The following is a 14,982-nucleotide window of genomic DNA, read 5'->3' on the forward strand; positions in this document are numbered from 1 at the left end:
GTGGCCGTTGTCTACATTCATGAATACCTGGGAGTCTTCGTACCACTCCTCATACGCCTCATAGTCATCATGCTCTCATCATGCGATGCCATCATGTCATTATGCGATGGCAGGTGCTGCCATCGGTAGCGCTTGTGAGAACCAGGTTGCTCCTCCCTAGGAACCTCTTACGACCAATCATTAATTTAACTGCCACCTGTCACGTTGGGCAGTTTGCTCACAATCCGTGGGCAGGTTGTGATGACGTCACAATGTCACATGACGTCATCATGTGATGCCGTAGTGCTGTAGAGAGAGGGCACTGTTTCGAGGACCTCAGCCTTATCCTGCCGTCACACGGGCACTGTCGAATCGAACTCAACGCAGATTCGCCCTCCGGCACGGCCAGTTCGATTGCGATCAAACCCGATTCTGCAAGAACCCAAGCAGGTGCCTGAAAAGCGTTCGACGTTTTCATGGTTTATGATGCTTAACGTCCCAAAGCGATTCAGGCTAGAAGGACGCCGTAGTGGAGGACTGCGGAAAATTTTGACCTCCTGCGGTTCTGTAACATGCACTGACATCGCACAGTGCACGGGCCTCTGGCATTTTGCTTCCATCGAAATACGATCGCGGCGGCCGGGATCGAACCTGCTTCTATCGGGTTCGAGATTTTCAGTTTCATTCGAGGGCTGCTACCGTCATGCTCAGGAAACAATCGAATATAAAATAAAAATAGAAAGAACAGAAAGATCTTCTACAAAAGGATTCAAATATTAAAATAGCTTTTTTTTGTTCAATTCAGCTTGATTTCCAAAATTTTGTTAGCTCTTAACGACCCCAGCCTGCCTGCGTAGTAGTAAAAAAAACACAACACTCACGTATACAGACCGGTAGCGCGGTGATTGACGAAGGTTTATGATAGAACCTGCTGTAGCTGCGTTACAGCCATTGGATTTTTTTTTAGAATTTTTTATTCACTTTTATTTGATAATAAATTTAACTGCTTGCCACCGTGTGTACAAGTACGTCTGCATGCAGAGCCATCTGGTATTTAGCAGTTCGACTCGTAGTGGTAACCTGTAGCAGCGTTCCATGTCGAGTGCGCTTTGAACTTGAATCGGGGTCACAAGTGACCGTGTCACAGCCGTATTATACACTCTGTGTTGCAGTTGAACCCTTTGAACACCCACTTTGAAATTTCCTTGGACACAACCTTCCTCACAAAGGAAAGCGGTGAAAGCGCTCCTGAGATTCTTAAAGGACTCGGGGTTGTATTCCCGTCTATAATCTTTAAGTTTTCAGTGCGCGCCCTCTGTCCCCTTGCCATAGTGGTCGATGGACACTTTAAAAACTCATTTTATTGCCGCTCTTTTTCCTTTTTTCTCTTTGTTCCCCTCCCTAAGTGTAGGGTAGCCTACTGGGCATCGCCTGTTTAACCTTCCTGCCTTTCCGTCCATTTCTTTCTCTCTCTCTCTGATCTCCCGAAAGGGCACTGTTTCGTAAATTTATGCACTTAATCGAACCAATTTACAGGACAAAATGAGCAATAAGGTTCGTACTCACAGCTGTGAGAAAATTAGTTTCAATTTACGCGGTTTCCTTGTAAATAAAAAAAAGTGGTGCAAAAAAATAATTTAGCCTCTCTCTGTGCCGTGAGTACCTATAAGCATGAAATGCATTGCACGGAATGCGTAGTGCAATCCAAGATTTCTCATAGATGACGGTAGCCTCACACTCGAGTATTGGCAAGGTCCTCAGTAGGCTAAACTTGTCCACGTCTTCGGTTCTTCGCGTTGGGCAGCGCTCATGGTCGCCGTGGTTCTAATCCGGCTACAGAATATGGGCGGAAAATTTCGGAATGTTTCGGATAAGTTCGCTTCATGTTCGGCTTCATGTTCGCTCTCAATATCGGAAACAAGTTTTCTGCGGTTTCTGGGTGATGTTCGCCTGTTTTTTCCATGAATGAGAGCTCAACACATTTCAAGCAAAAAAAAAAGAAAAAACGGCATGCACCTCGCCCAACATGCCCGTGTGGCGCTGTGGCACAGGGTGAGTTAGACGGGAAGCCATAGTCGACTGCAGCGCCGTTAATTTTCACGACCGCCACCGTGGGCGGTCATGAATTACAACTGGCAGGGTCCCTTGATCGGTTTGCCTCTGATGAAACTTCGCCCAAATTTCATGCAAGTGTAGTACCACCCACTAGCCACTGCGAAAGCTGGCAAAAGCAATGGTAGGGCAGCAAGCTGCCGTTCTTCCTTAAAAGAATGCTTGCATTTAGAGTGCGTAGAGCATTGTAGTAACTGCAGCTTTAGTTTATTAAGCCTGAGGGCAGAGCGGGACACAGATATGCATTATATATTTTGGTTATGTGTCTCTCAAACTGAACATTAAGGCTCATGTTATACACTTTCCCGGTTCAATCGAGCTTGGTCTGGAAGGCAAGGCAAGGTAGGCGATATATCGGGTTATTTTTGGGTTCTGAGAAGACAGTTGTACTGGATGGATGGATATCTAGCATCCCCTTTGAAATGGAGAGGCGATTAGAGCCAACTTGCCTGGCGAATTTTAACTCCTAATTGCTTAATTCCAATGACCACGTGCGGTTGCAGACGGCTAATAATTCGTTATCTAACATTTGATCTAGCCAAGAAGGATGCAAGAAAAACTCGTTTTTTTTGTTTTTTTTTTGTCCTCCTTCCTTCTATTCCTAGATATCGCAGCGTCGAGGAGAGGGACGGGCTTACTTTCAGCGTAACCAAGGCTGCTTCCGTCACAGTTTCAGGTATTTCCGATCCATTTATTTCTAATTTCTCGAAACTTTTCCGTCCTACCTTGGTTCTTTCCATTATAAATTAACTTCTTCCTGTGTTTCAAACCGTAATATTTTCATTTCAATGGGAGTTCTTCAAAAATTTAATTTTTTTACATCGCTGTTACTCTAGTTTTATCTTCTTTATCTTCACTGTTGCTCTGCAAACTTTGCCTTCGTTATCCCTAAATTAACAATACCGTAGGGCACTTTCATCTACGCGTCGATGTCGTCAGTTCAGACATATCGTACGAGACTGCCGTAACGCGTTATACTGAAGTTCTAGGACCAGTATCAAATGACCCTTGATGTAGTAACGCTGGCCATGTGTGCATACAGTCCCAGGCTCATCTAAACCAAATGTCAACGCTCATCCTCCTTGTACAGCATCTTAGCGTGGGAGAGGAAACACTGTGCCGCTTGTCACCGCGGAGGAAGCGCCTCATGCGGCTATCTCGTAAAACCCCGATGTAGTACGCAACACGACGATTCCTCCTTTCATGAGCGCGCTCGGCACCAACGAAAACACGGACTGTACAGCAACGTGCCGGGGACTTGAATCGCGACAAACCGGAGCTCCCCACGGGGTGAGAAAGGAAGGGGGGATAGCAATGTCCGTGGGGAATAACGAGCCGCTGTCTGGGCTGTGCCCACAGCGGAGCTACGCGGAGACGTTTTCCCTACGCCGCCTTCGGCGCTTGTAGGGGACACTGTCCTCAATTCGTCTTCGTTAGTGGGCGCCTGATGAGCCTTAGACGGCGAACAAACGCCTAGTTTGGCGGTCTCCTCCCGTTTGCTGTATACCTTCGTTCGTTCCTGCCTCCTTTTTATCTCCATCTCTCTTTCACTGGTCGCCTTGCTCAAGTGTTTTTGTGGTTTCGTTCGCGTAACCTTTATACTACCCGGCTGCTACGTCCTCCGACACACTGGTTCGTGCTTGCGCTTTCCACACGCACAAAACTGAAACAACTTTATGGCTTTCCTTACTTGATGTCGACACCCGGAGCGTCATGCCGCTATAGCTGCTGAGGAAAATACTTCGGAGGCCGGCCTAATAGAGACCTTTAGTATAGCGTATGAGCGCTTACGTACGTTATACGCAAGCATTTAGCGGGAGGTTGCTGTGGAAGTCGCAAGAGCACTTTTAGTTTAACGTACAACAACCAGACTGCAACGATAGCTATGGCCGCAGTGGCGCCATCTGGTGTCATAATGTAAAAACATTTTGTCTGATAGCCAAGGCATTGGTCAAGTTTATCCAAGTGGTATCACGCAGATAGCCTGTCGCATGGTGTCCTATGCAACCGGCTAGCAAAGAAATTATTTAAATCGTTGTAATCTTGAATAGAGGTGATGGTGTTGTACAGCACGCAATCTTCAAGTTTAGTAGATATGCTAGTAGGCAGGTCGTTAATGTACAGAAGGAAAAGAAGTGGCCCTACAACAGACCTTTGCGGAACACCTCACGAGACACCCACTGCAGAAGAAATGGCCGAGTTGAAGGATACGTACTGCGAACGAAAAGAAAGGAAACTGGCAATCCGGTTGACAACGATCGGATTGTTCAGTATGGCGTTGAGTTTTTGTAGGAGTTTAAAGTAACCATGTAGGTTACTTTAACATGCGCTGAGGTCGCAGAGCCTACAGACGCCTTTTGCGTCTCGCCTCCATCGATACGCGGCGTCCGCGGCCGAGGTTGGGGCTGCGGAATATCAAAGCAATGCCTAAAAAGCTTCCCGGGAAACACTGGTTTCAAACTGCCGGCTGCGAAACGATAAGCGATACGGTTCGCGAAGACAGCCACATTAATTTTATCACTAATGAGCGTAACGCACGCAAATGCCACGCTCGACAACGCTCTTTCTGGGGCTCAGTGTTGGTGCGAACGTTTACAATGGCTATAGCACGCACTCCTCCACTTCCGGCCTAAGCAAGAAATCTAATAATAGCTTCTTTTACGCATTATGCGGTTTAAAAGTAACTGTGGCAGCACAGTTAGCCTATTGAAGGAAAATTCACCTCTGGCATTATCGGTGAGGGTGCCCACTCCAGCGAGCGTTCATGTTTGCAAAGCGCGCGTTCGATTCGCTCTGGATAGATTTAGTGCCAATGCGAGCGTTGACAACACTTCACTAATACGGTTATGGTTCACGCCTCACAGTGTGATTTATTTGCGTCGGTTGTGAGCTGATCTCTTAAAGAGGCCACTTGTGTATTTATTCAAATGCGCCATTATACAAATACATGGGAGATAATGTGGGCATATGTGAGGCCCTCAGTTAAACTCGCCTACACAAGAAAGACTAAAACGATCAAATTCAATGCACGTAATAACGAAAAGTTTTTCGAATGCGCAGATAAAAGGTTGAAATATTAGCGCAAAACTGAACGGTCAGTTTCACCCTAAATGCTATAGGCAGTCGGAGAAGTCGACCGATGTCAGAATATCTGAATCTCGTGACTGAAAATCAAGCTCCATAATAACTCGATATTAAAGTGTCTTTATTTGTATAGCATCTCAACCCATTGTTCAAAGTGTTACGAACACACATCCTAATTTCTTTACTTATTATGTAACTGCGTAATGTACTATCGTGAGCAAGAGCAATTACAGATTCCTCAAACACGCCGCGTGCCGGACCATGCCGCACTGCATGGGGGCGCCATCTGACGACGCACTCCTGGTCTTCGTCACTCCTGGAGAGCTCCCTCAGATGGCGCATGCATGAAGTTCGCCATGTTCGCCATGGTTCGGCACTCGGGGGAGGGGGGAGTGGATCTTTTACTTTTGCTCGAAATAATACATCAATACGTTGAGCTCGCTTGTTGCACCCTATCGGTCAGTCCTTAGCTTTAGATTTAAAAATTACGAGAGCGCTTAAACTTCACCTTAAGTGTAGAGGCGATAGTGCCTTCTCCTGCGTTTTGCCTTTTTTATTCTATTTCTTTCTTATTTCTCACGATTACCAATCCACAATCACATTACCGATCATGGCCATCGATTACGATCACAATTACCGATCACATTACAGATTGCTAACCACCAATCACAATTAGCGATTACCAATCACTATGTAGGTTTCACTGAAGGACATACTACGCCTCTACATACTCATACACATAACACCATTTGTTTCTAAACAATGAAGCACCATAACGCCGCCTTCTCACTCCGGGAAATTTCGGGCACCTAAATGGAATATTTACATTTGGTTGTATTTTTTAGTTACCTTAACATGAGTACAGATTAAAAACACACGTTACTAAGTCGTAAGCACCACAAAACGTCCACTAGGTGTTCCTCTAACACGTTTTAATCAACGACCCTTCGTGGCCTATGCTTCGTGTGCGTACCTAGCGCGCAGAGAGCCCCGGTTCGAATCTCAATGCATTTTTCACTTGAACTTCTGAATTTTTTTCCGACTGACGCCGGACGATGCCGCGTTTTCAGCAGAATGAGCTCCTTACGCTTTCGCGTAGTAGCTACATCCCTCTGCTAAACGCCAACCCTGGGCGAGACCTTTACATCCGCAGCACCTTGGAGTGCCGTGGGATTAATAAGAATGAAGTGTGCATTAGATTCAATGCGATAGAATTAAACGTCTAGTTCACCGGAAAAGCCGGTGTTGTGGTGACCATCGACGTTATGTCGAGAAAATCTGGATTGGTCGAGAGGGTCGTTACGTCTCAACCACATCATCTCGTGCGGGTGATTCAAACACCCCACAACGATCGCATGTAAAATAGCGATTACGTCACTTCACATTCGTCATTGATCTACAAGGCTGAGACATTATTCTACCATCATTAGGTAGTGCCTCTAAAGAAAGAAAAGCAACTGCACCGAAAAGAAAAATGGTATAGCCGGGACTCGAACGAAGAGAAGGGGAAGACTCGCGGAGCTTGCCAAAGTTTCAACAAGAGGTCTTGTCTCCGTCTGAGTCAGTCGAAACGTGTCTGTGAAGCGGATCAGCTCCGTGTCTCAAGCTCGTTGGTGGAAGCAAAGCGGTGCTATAGCTTTGTAATCACGTAATCAGCTATTAAGCACCCTTAAAATTTTTATTATAACAAGGTTGTGCCCCCTACGAGAGGAGAGCAGGGTTGGATGGTGGGAAGTGTGATTGGGAGACTTTTGGGACATAATGGACACGGCTAGCTAGAGATGAGTAGAAACAGTCTTTTTTTTTTTTTCACTACACGCATTCAGGATGTTGATAATGATGGTAACGAAGATGGCAGAGAGGTTGCTAATGGTGATGAGGATGATGACAGCGTATGTTGCGAAGACAAAGACAAGGACAGTCGCTTCAAATAGAAAGCTCTCTGTGAAGGTGGCTGGCTGTTCACTGCGCACTGCGACTCGTATTTTATCAGGCTTCTTCTCAGCGCCTGCTTCTCCTTCCTAAGCTCAGCCACGGAGATACCCCTCCCGCAGAGGACCAGACTCCAGCGAACAGGAAGCGATGAGCGCGTAGAACGTCGTCCGCGCTGGTGGCGACCAGGCGCAAACCTCTCTCTCTCTCTCTATCTTTTCTTCACGCCGGTCCGGACGGAGCCTGTGAAGGCAACGAAGTCTGCGCGCGCGGACTCGTAATGAGGTTGTAATAAGGAGAACCCCGCGGTGCGCGCGAGCGCTAAGACACGCGCCGCCTCTGCCAAGCAGTGCCCCGCTTGCGTCTCATATATCCGATGACCCCGAACACGCGGGGAAGCGGAGCGGAGCATCCGCGCACGGCTTCCCTCTGGGGCATCGCGGTGCCAAGGATGGCCCGTGACGATGCCTGCCGCCTCATCCCTAGACTAGGGTCCGGTGAGGCGTGATCCGCGCGGCCTGCTTGTGCGTGAAGGCACGAAGTGGAGCTACGGTGCGTCAGTTTGCACATTCAATCCCGGAAAATATGAACGAACGCTTTTAGTCCGAGTGCCTGCCACTAGGAGTGGCATAGCTATGAATATCAAAAATTTACCTCAGCGCAGTTTAGTGTGTCAACCTCGTATATAATGAACGCTTGGCTGCTAATGCATTCAGATAATCCATCTAGGATTGCCTAAGAATTTGTTATAGATGGCGCTAGCTGCTGATGTTCATGGGAGCTTATGAAGTGAAGCGGCGAAGTGCACATGAAAGCGAAAAGAATGGCGTAGACCTTTTGACTGTCCGGTGGACCGAGCCAGTTCCCGTCATGTATACTGCACAAACTGGTTCAAAGAAGAACAGCGTCGTCGTGATACGCTACAGTGATCTTCTTTCACGGAAAGCTATCTGAAAAAAAGAGTTGACAGTAGGCTAACAAATTTTTCTTTATTTTTATTTCTCCTTGTGTTTTGGGGAGAGAGTTTTCACTCCTGATCAGCTGCTATAACAGTAATGCCAATTTCCTGATCGAACGACACTGGCTTTATAATAGATCGTAGCTGCGGTGTTGAAGAAGACGTAAACACGATGACATGCACTTTGGAAGGAATAATGAGGGGCGACAGACCTCCTCGAGGACGTCGTTCGAATTCAATTTCAGACGTCCTTGAACTGTCCTCGCTCGCCGACCACGCAGTGTTGTAGTCAGATATTGCGTTGTCAATATCTACATATTTGTGTGGGTGCGTTCACCTGCATGTGGCGCAACGGGAATCGCCGGTAATAAACTATCGCTATAGTATCCGGAGTCCTCTGCTGAAACTGCGCACGCAATGATGAGATTATAAACGCGTAGGCAGCGAATGCTGCCTTATAGTAATTACAAGAACTTGATGCTGGAAAAGTCTTAATATAAATGCGTTCTCTGTCTTGTTAGGCCAAAATCAATTTCGAGTTCGTTCATCACGAACACGCTTCAGTGACTCATAGTGTAATGAACTGGCAAATAGCTGGGATTAATCCATTGACCCTGCGACTGCGATGCTAGCGTGTTAACCACTACGCAATCCCGTCCGGTGTAGTGACGTCATTTCGACTCCTGTTACCACGGCGGGTCGGTTAAAAAGTAATGTAGACAGCCGAGAATTGTACCTGGCTAACCTCCATGGCTCTTTTTTCTTCTATCTGTCCCCCGTAGACTTACAGTCGTCCTTACACTTATCTGGAGCTCTCGCACGGTGCCCTCTGTTGTGCATTTATGACTATAGTCGCTCCCTGGCAAGCCAGATATAGCTTTTTAGACATGGGAAGTCAGACACAATGCAGGGGAATTTGCATCTATGACAAGGTCTTGTTACGAGCCCAAGGCCACTCGTAAATAACGCGTGTTCTCCCCGAGGCGCGTTTCGAGCGCTTAGACAGACGCGGACGACTATACCTATATTACAAAGATCTAAACTGTACAAGAAATGCGTGATAAGGTTATGGGTGCAAAGTTCGGCGACGCATCAGAATTTCTTTACCGATTTAAGAGAGCCTGGCATTTCCGTGCTTTCTTTTCAGGGCACTATTAGTTGCAAATACTCGCTGGAAGAAACAGAGGATTGCAGTCTTTCCAACTCTTTAACCATAAAATAAATGACCCGTGAAGTAGCCTCGTTGAAGCAGAAGCTTCTATAAGAGAGCACTCGTAGCATGACATGAGTCCAGTGTTACATGATCAGTCAGTGTTTCCCGAAAATTCTGGACATTTGAGAACCTGCTAAATGCTTGTAACGTCCGATAGCCCTTTCCTTTCAGTCGTTTCAAGAAGCATTCTATTTTCGGGCCAGAGACTACCAAATTAATTTCTTATAACGGTTAGCAGAGCACCCTTCACGCATATCAAGCTGAGTGGAAATCACGAAACATTGAAACACGTCATGTGTGTGGAAGCTTAATTGATCCATTAATCCAAATTGATCAACAATTTCAGTCTATCTTCCAACTTCAATCATTACACTTACAGCAAATACTCATGTAAGATTTCTCGAACGAAGTAAAATGAGTCACTGTCGTAGAATGCCATAATAAAAGATTATTTTCTCTGGACGTGTGCGAGAATGCTGTCCCCGATCTTCTTATACATGTGGCCCTGATTGACGTGGACCTTGTTGATGTCATTCATTCATTCATTCATTCATTCATTCATTCATTCATTCATTCATTCATTCATTCATTCATTCATTCATTCATTTTTAATGCGAGAGCATTATATGGCTCTGTCGCGTCAGAGAAGAGTGTCCGCATTTTTGTCCGCACGATTACGTCGTTCTCTGAAGATAAATGTGTGAAAGTAGGATTGGGGCAAATAGTGTGGGATAAAATGTTGCCGTGGGAAAAATTTGCTTTATGAGGTGTAATTAGTTAATTAAATAAACGCGAAAAAACACACTCAGACATTAAAATAGCCATGGACGTCGATATAGTACACGGACGTCAGAACAGCCACGGACGTCGGTACAGTATGTGAACATTTTCCTTTCGCACTGCTCCAATGCGGGTCGGTGCAGTGATCTCAAAGTTTTTTACCACCTGCTTAGGCAAAGAAAAAAATTACCGACGATTACGTTACTTCCTAATGCGAAATTTGAGCGCAGCAAATAAGCTGTTTCACCTTTTCGATAGATTGAGGCAAAGAAATCGAGCAACACATGTATGCGCTATCACAGAAATTTTTTTTTAGTTTTCACACGTATTCGCAATTTCGGCTCGGGCGGTGCACATATACAGATCCGCCGCCACCGATCTGGCTCTCTGATTGCCACCGCTCAGGGGTTGCATTGGAGGAGGAGCGAAGAAAGGAATTAAGTTCGAGCCGGCGCTTTGACAACCGGAGGCTCGCAGGAAGAGGGGGGAGGGGGGCGGCGTGTACACCCAGCGGCAAACGATGGGGGCAGAAGCGCGCGCAGCAAGCGGACAACACGATAAAGGGAGGAGGGAAGAGATAGCAGCGACTGACTGATGCCGCTGACGCCGATAGCGCTGGGGGGATGAAAGGGGGGCGGAGCTGGTTACGAGGCCGACGCCGATGACGACGCGAAACCCAGGAACGGACGCCAAAGAGCTGCGCTCTAAAAAATAAAGCCTTGTTCTGTCTCAAGCATACTGCCAATAAAAATCATGATGTAGCCTGTTGCTGGACCAAAAGCAGCACTTCTATTTACAATGCTTCTCGACAAACATTCTCCCACCTTAGAAAAGAAGCTTAAAGCGCTGCACTAAATAGGTCAGAAAATGCCCTTGAAGTTCTCCTCCGTACGGAACAGGCGGGGAAAAAAACATAACCATAACATAAGAAAAGTATGACATAACATACCCCTTGCAGTAAAGCTGCCTCCCTCTGGCACGAGATGTAGGCAGCTTCTTTCGCGACGAGATGTGAAATTTCGATCACCTTGTTAAACTACACAAACAAAAGAAATCTGTTTTAATTTCTGTTCTCAACAAACGGGAAGAGAAAAGACAGTCTTTGAAAAGCACGATGTTTATTTATTATCATGCCTACAGAAAGGTAGCGAAGGCATTACAGTACGGAGTGAGTAGATTATCGTGTAAGAAACAAATAACGCCAAAACTTAAGGGAATAAAACAGAACAAAAACAAACCTTGTTGTGGTTAGTGCAAAGTTCTGGGTTATATTATATGAAAATGCTACGACCTGTGAGAGAACCACATACAATAAGGAGTCTTTCTTACTGCCTTCAGATTCTTGCTTTTCATGTGATTGGAGGACAAGATATTTGGTGCTCCTATCACATTAAGATCCGAACAATTTTAAATCACTGAAAAATATATCCCCAGTGAAATGTTTGGAGGATGCTCACATTTGGCAGAGACAAAGTTGGTTGTTGTCTGGACGACAAAACCGACGACACTGCCCTTAGCGAAGCTTTAATAAATGTTTTCTTTTTTGCACGATTAAAGCGATTTTTGAAGCACTAACTGTTGATTAAACGGTTTTCCTTTGATTTGTGTCACCTGAACCCGTCTTTAATTATAGGACCGGCATAATATACGCGATTTTACGGTTCTTAATTTCATCATATTCAAGTATTCATCTCTTCTGCGACGTACGACAACCGGGCTGTAACGCAACTAAACGTTCACCAGTTTGTTTGGCGTCAGAAGTGACATGTTCGCGTTCCTGAAAGGTGTCCATTTTTGTCGAAACGATGTCCTATGAATGGTTGCCGTGACATTCTAAAGGGCTAGAGCCACACAACTTAACACAGACTGCTTTTCAACAGTGTAGGTTTCTTTCGCAGACAAGACAACCTGCTGCATCTCTGAACTGCAGAAACTTTTAATAAACCACTCACTCAAATTAAGTAAATTCACTTTAATAAGTACGCTATTAAGTAAATGTAACTAACTTTCTGGCATCCACTTGCCCTGTTGTAACCAATTTTGAAGAAGTTCACAACGTCCAACATTCAGAAATTTTAGCGTCCTCTTAGACCCATCAACCATAGACACCTCTCAGCTAGAATACAGTTCTTTTTTGAAACAGACCGAAACAACGTTTTCATGAACAAAATTTATATTATCCGTCGCTTATGCGGTTTGCAATACAAAACCCTCATATATGTGACTTCGCAAAAACATCAAGCCAACTTTGCTTAACACTAAACACTGCTAGTGTAGTGTTTGGCTGGCCTAGCATACCAGCCAAATTGTAATGTCATGTTACTCTGAAGGAGTGTTACGAGCGACCTTACGCATAAAGATTCGGGGCCAAACTCACATGTAAAATCAGTTCTTCTTTCTCATGAAATTCAATAACAAAATGATCGCATAGTAACAAAATATCTCTATCTTGCTTGAATAAAGACTCTTGTAGTAAGGGAGTAATTACTCATTGACATCCACCCAAGCGCAGCCATACGGCGACAAAGGAAAGCTATACAGCTTTCTCAGAAACTTCGCAGTTAAAAAAAATCGTCCTGGTCCGGGGTTCAGACCCGGTGAAGGGGTGGTCCCGGGTTCGAACCCCACACCAGGACGAATTTTTCTTTCACTGCGAAGTTTCTGAGAAAGCTCTATAGCTTTCCTTTGCAGCCGTGTGGCTGCGCTTGGGTGGATGTCAATCAGTAATTACTCCCTTACTACAAATCTACTCCACCTTGGGGGATTCCCCTAAACATTTCACCAAATAGTCTTGTATTGACTGCTCCTCACTGAGCTGTTCACGTGCAATTGTCTCCGCAAATGCATTTAAATAACTTACCAAACGTTCTTGCATCGACTTTTCGTCGCTGTAATTTTCCTCGGCTTCTGGTGAACACAACCGCAACTTAAAGGCCGGACCAACAGTCTCATGCTTCCTGCTCCTCGCTTTACTGTTCCCCAAGTCGAGGTGAACACAAAGGCCGAGACTACGACTGTTCCTCATTGTAATGTACTGTTCCACGCACCTGGGTCCACCGACGTGTGCCAGTGTTTTCTCCGAGGAAGTTCGTGTTCCAAGTGCCAAATGGTACGACGGGGCGTACACACGATAAATTTCACACATAGGAAAAGCGTCATCCTCGAAAAATAAGTCATATTTTGGTTTCCTTTTATCAGAGTGAGATAGTTAAATGGTTTCGATGCTATTTCTGGCTAAATGCTATATTTTTGGCAAATAAATGCACATTCCGTGTGCGAGAAATAGAGGTAATTCATTTCATTTTTTTTTTCGGAGGATATAAATTGGATGTCACAGCGGAGAGAGTCTGGATACCTTGTTTACAAAGAGAAAACAACGAGGACGATGACGATGCGTGAAGGAAAGAGAAAGGATGAATGACATAGAAGATCAGAACATAAGAAACGATACGAAAGCACATGCACAGGGACATTTGGACAGTGGAAACTAGAAAAACTCATTATAATAAGCCGGCATGAATGCAGTCTGGCATTTATTAATTATAGTTTTTCCGGATAAAACATGCAATAATTTCCAGGAGCAAAAATGTGAAAACTTTGCCATTTTTTGTTCTGCTGCAAATTACAGACGTTCTTGCAGTTTCTTTTTTACATATCCGAGCAAACGAAGGGTCCTCGATACGAATGTTACTGTACAAGAAAATTATTGTCTTTTCTTTTAACTCTCGACCATCCTTTTGCAACAATCCAGCTATTCTGATCTCATGCTGAAGTTCTAATCTGGCACAAGTAACAAGAGTGTTCCAGAGAAAGTCCTATTGAAAGCAAACAATAAGCAACAACATGCATTAACTGAAAACTAATTGAAACAGTAAGCAATAATAGGTGTAGAGTAAGCAATAAGCAGCAAGCCTTCATTCACGGTTTTGTGCGAACACTGTTTTCATTTCTTAATTCCACTGAGTAGGCCCAGGTGTCGGTCATAATGAATTTGTTTAATCGATTTTCCTGTCTGAACTCAATGCGGGAACTTGTGAAAAGAATTTTAATACGGACTTAGGCGAAGGATACTTGTGCAAACTCAGTGTATTTGCTCTCTCATCGCAGTTATATCTCACAAGCCCCCTGACATCTTAATTACCAGAATTTCCTGTTTGCCAAAAGCCATGAAGAGTAGCCAGCATTCCTAAGACTAACAGAATCTTTGCTAGTACGTGGAATAAAAAAGGAACGTAGGGACAGATGCTGAGGTGTGGCTAATGAGGCTCCTTGTAGGGAGAGGCGAGGCGGAGGTGAACTATGCCGTCAAGCATTAATGTTCGAGGTTAATTCAGTCTTTAGCTTACTGCATAACCTCTGTCAACTTTGTAGGAGAGGGAAAATACGGGAGAACAAAAGGATGGCGCGGAGGTTGCGGTCGGGTATAGGCATAGAATCCAAGGAGGATGAAACCCTTGAATGCGCTGTAACTACAGAGGCGTTATGACTCAAGCAAGAGTAGATAAAATTGAAACAGAAAACCGAAATATACACGGCGATCGGACATCAAACCTATCAGTGAGCCCTAGATATCAAACAGCTCTAAAATAAGGCATCAAACAGCAAGTTGCAACAGAACGAAAGTTTCCGGTTGGCGCCAAGACGGCGAGATATAGAGAAGCGGTCGCCGCCCGAAAATAAAAGCGGCCCGACAGAACGGCCCGCTAACTTGGAAATAGCTCGTCGGCGGAGCCAGCGGCAGACTGCTTCTGAATTCCAGGGATGTTGGGACGGCAGGCTGGCAGCGAGGGCAGGGGGCAGTGGCAAGGGTCTTGGGACCATGGACTCCTGCGGCGCCTGACCGGTCGGCGCTCCGGTTTTATTGCTTTAGTTTTATTTCGCAGCACGCGACGAAAAAGAGACTTTTTCCTTCGACGTAGATGAG

The sequence above is a fragment of the Amblyomma mixtum genome, chromosome 1 (assembly GCF_055824585.1).
Source record: "Amblyomma mixtum isolate Tamu chromosome 1, ASM5582458v1, whole genome shotgun sequence".
NCBI lineage: Eukaryota > Metazoa > Arthropoda > Arachnida > Ixodida > Ixodidae > Amblyomma > Amblyomma mixtum.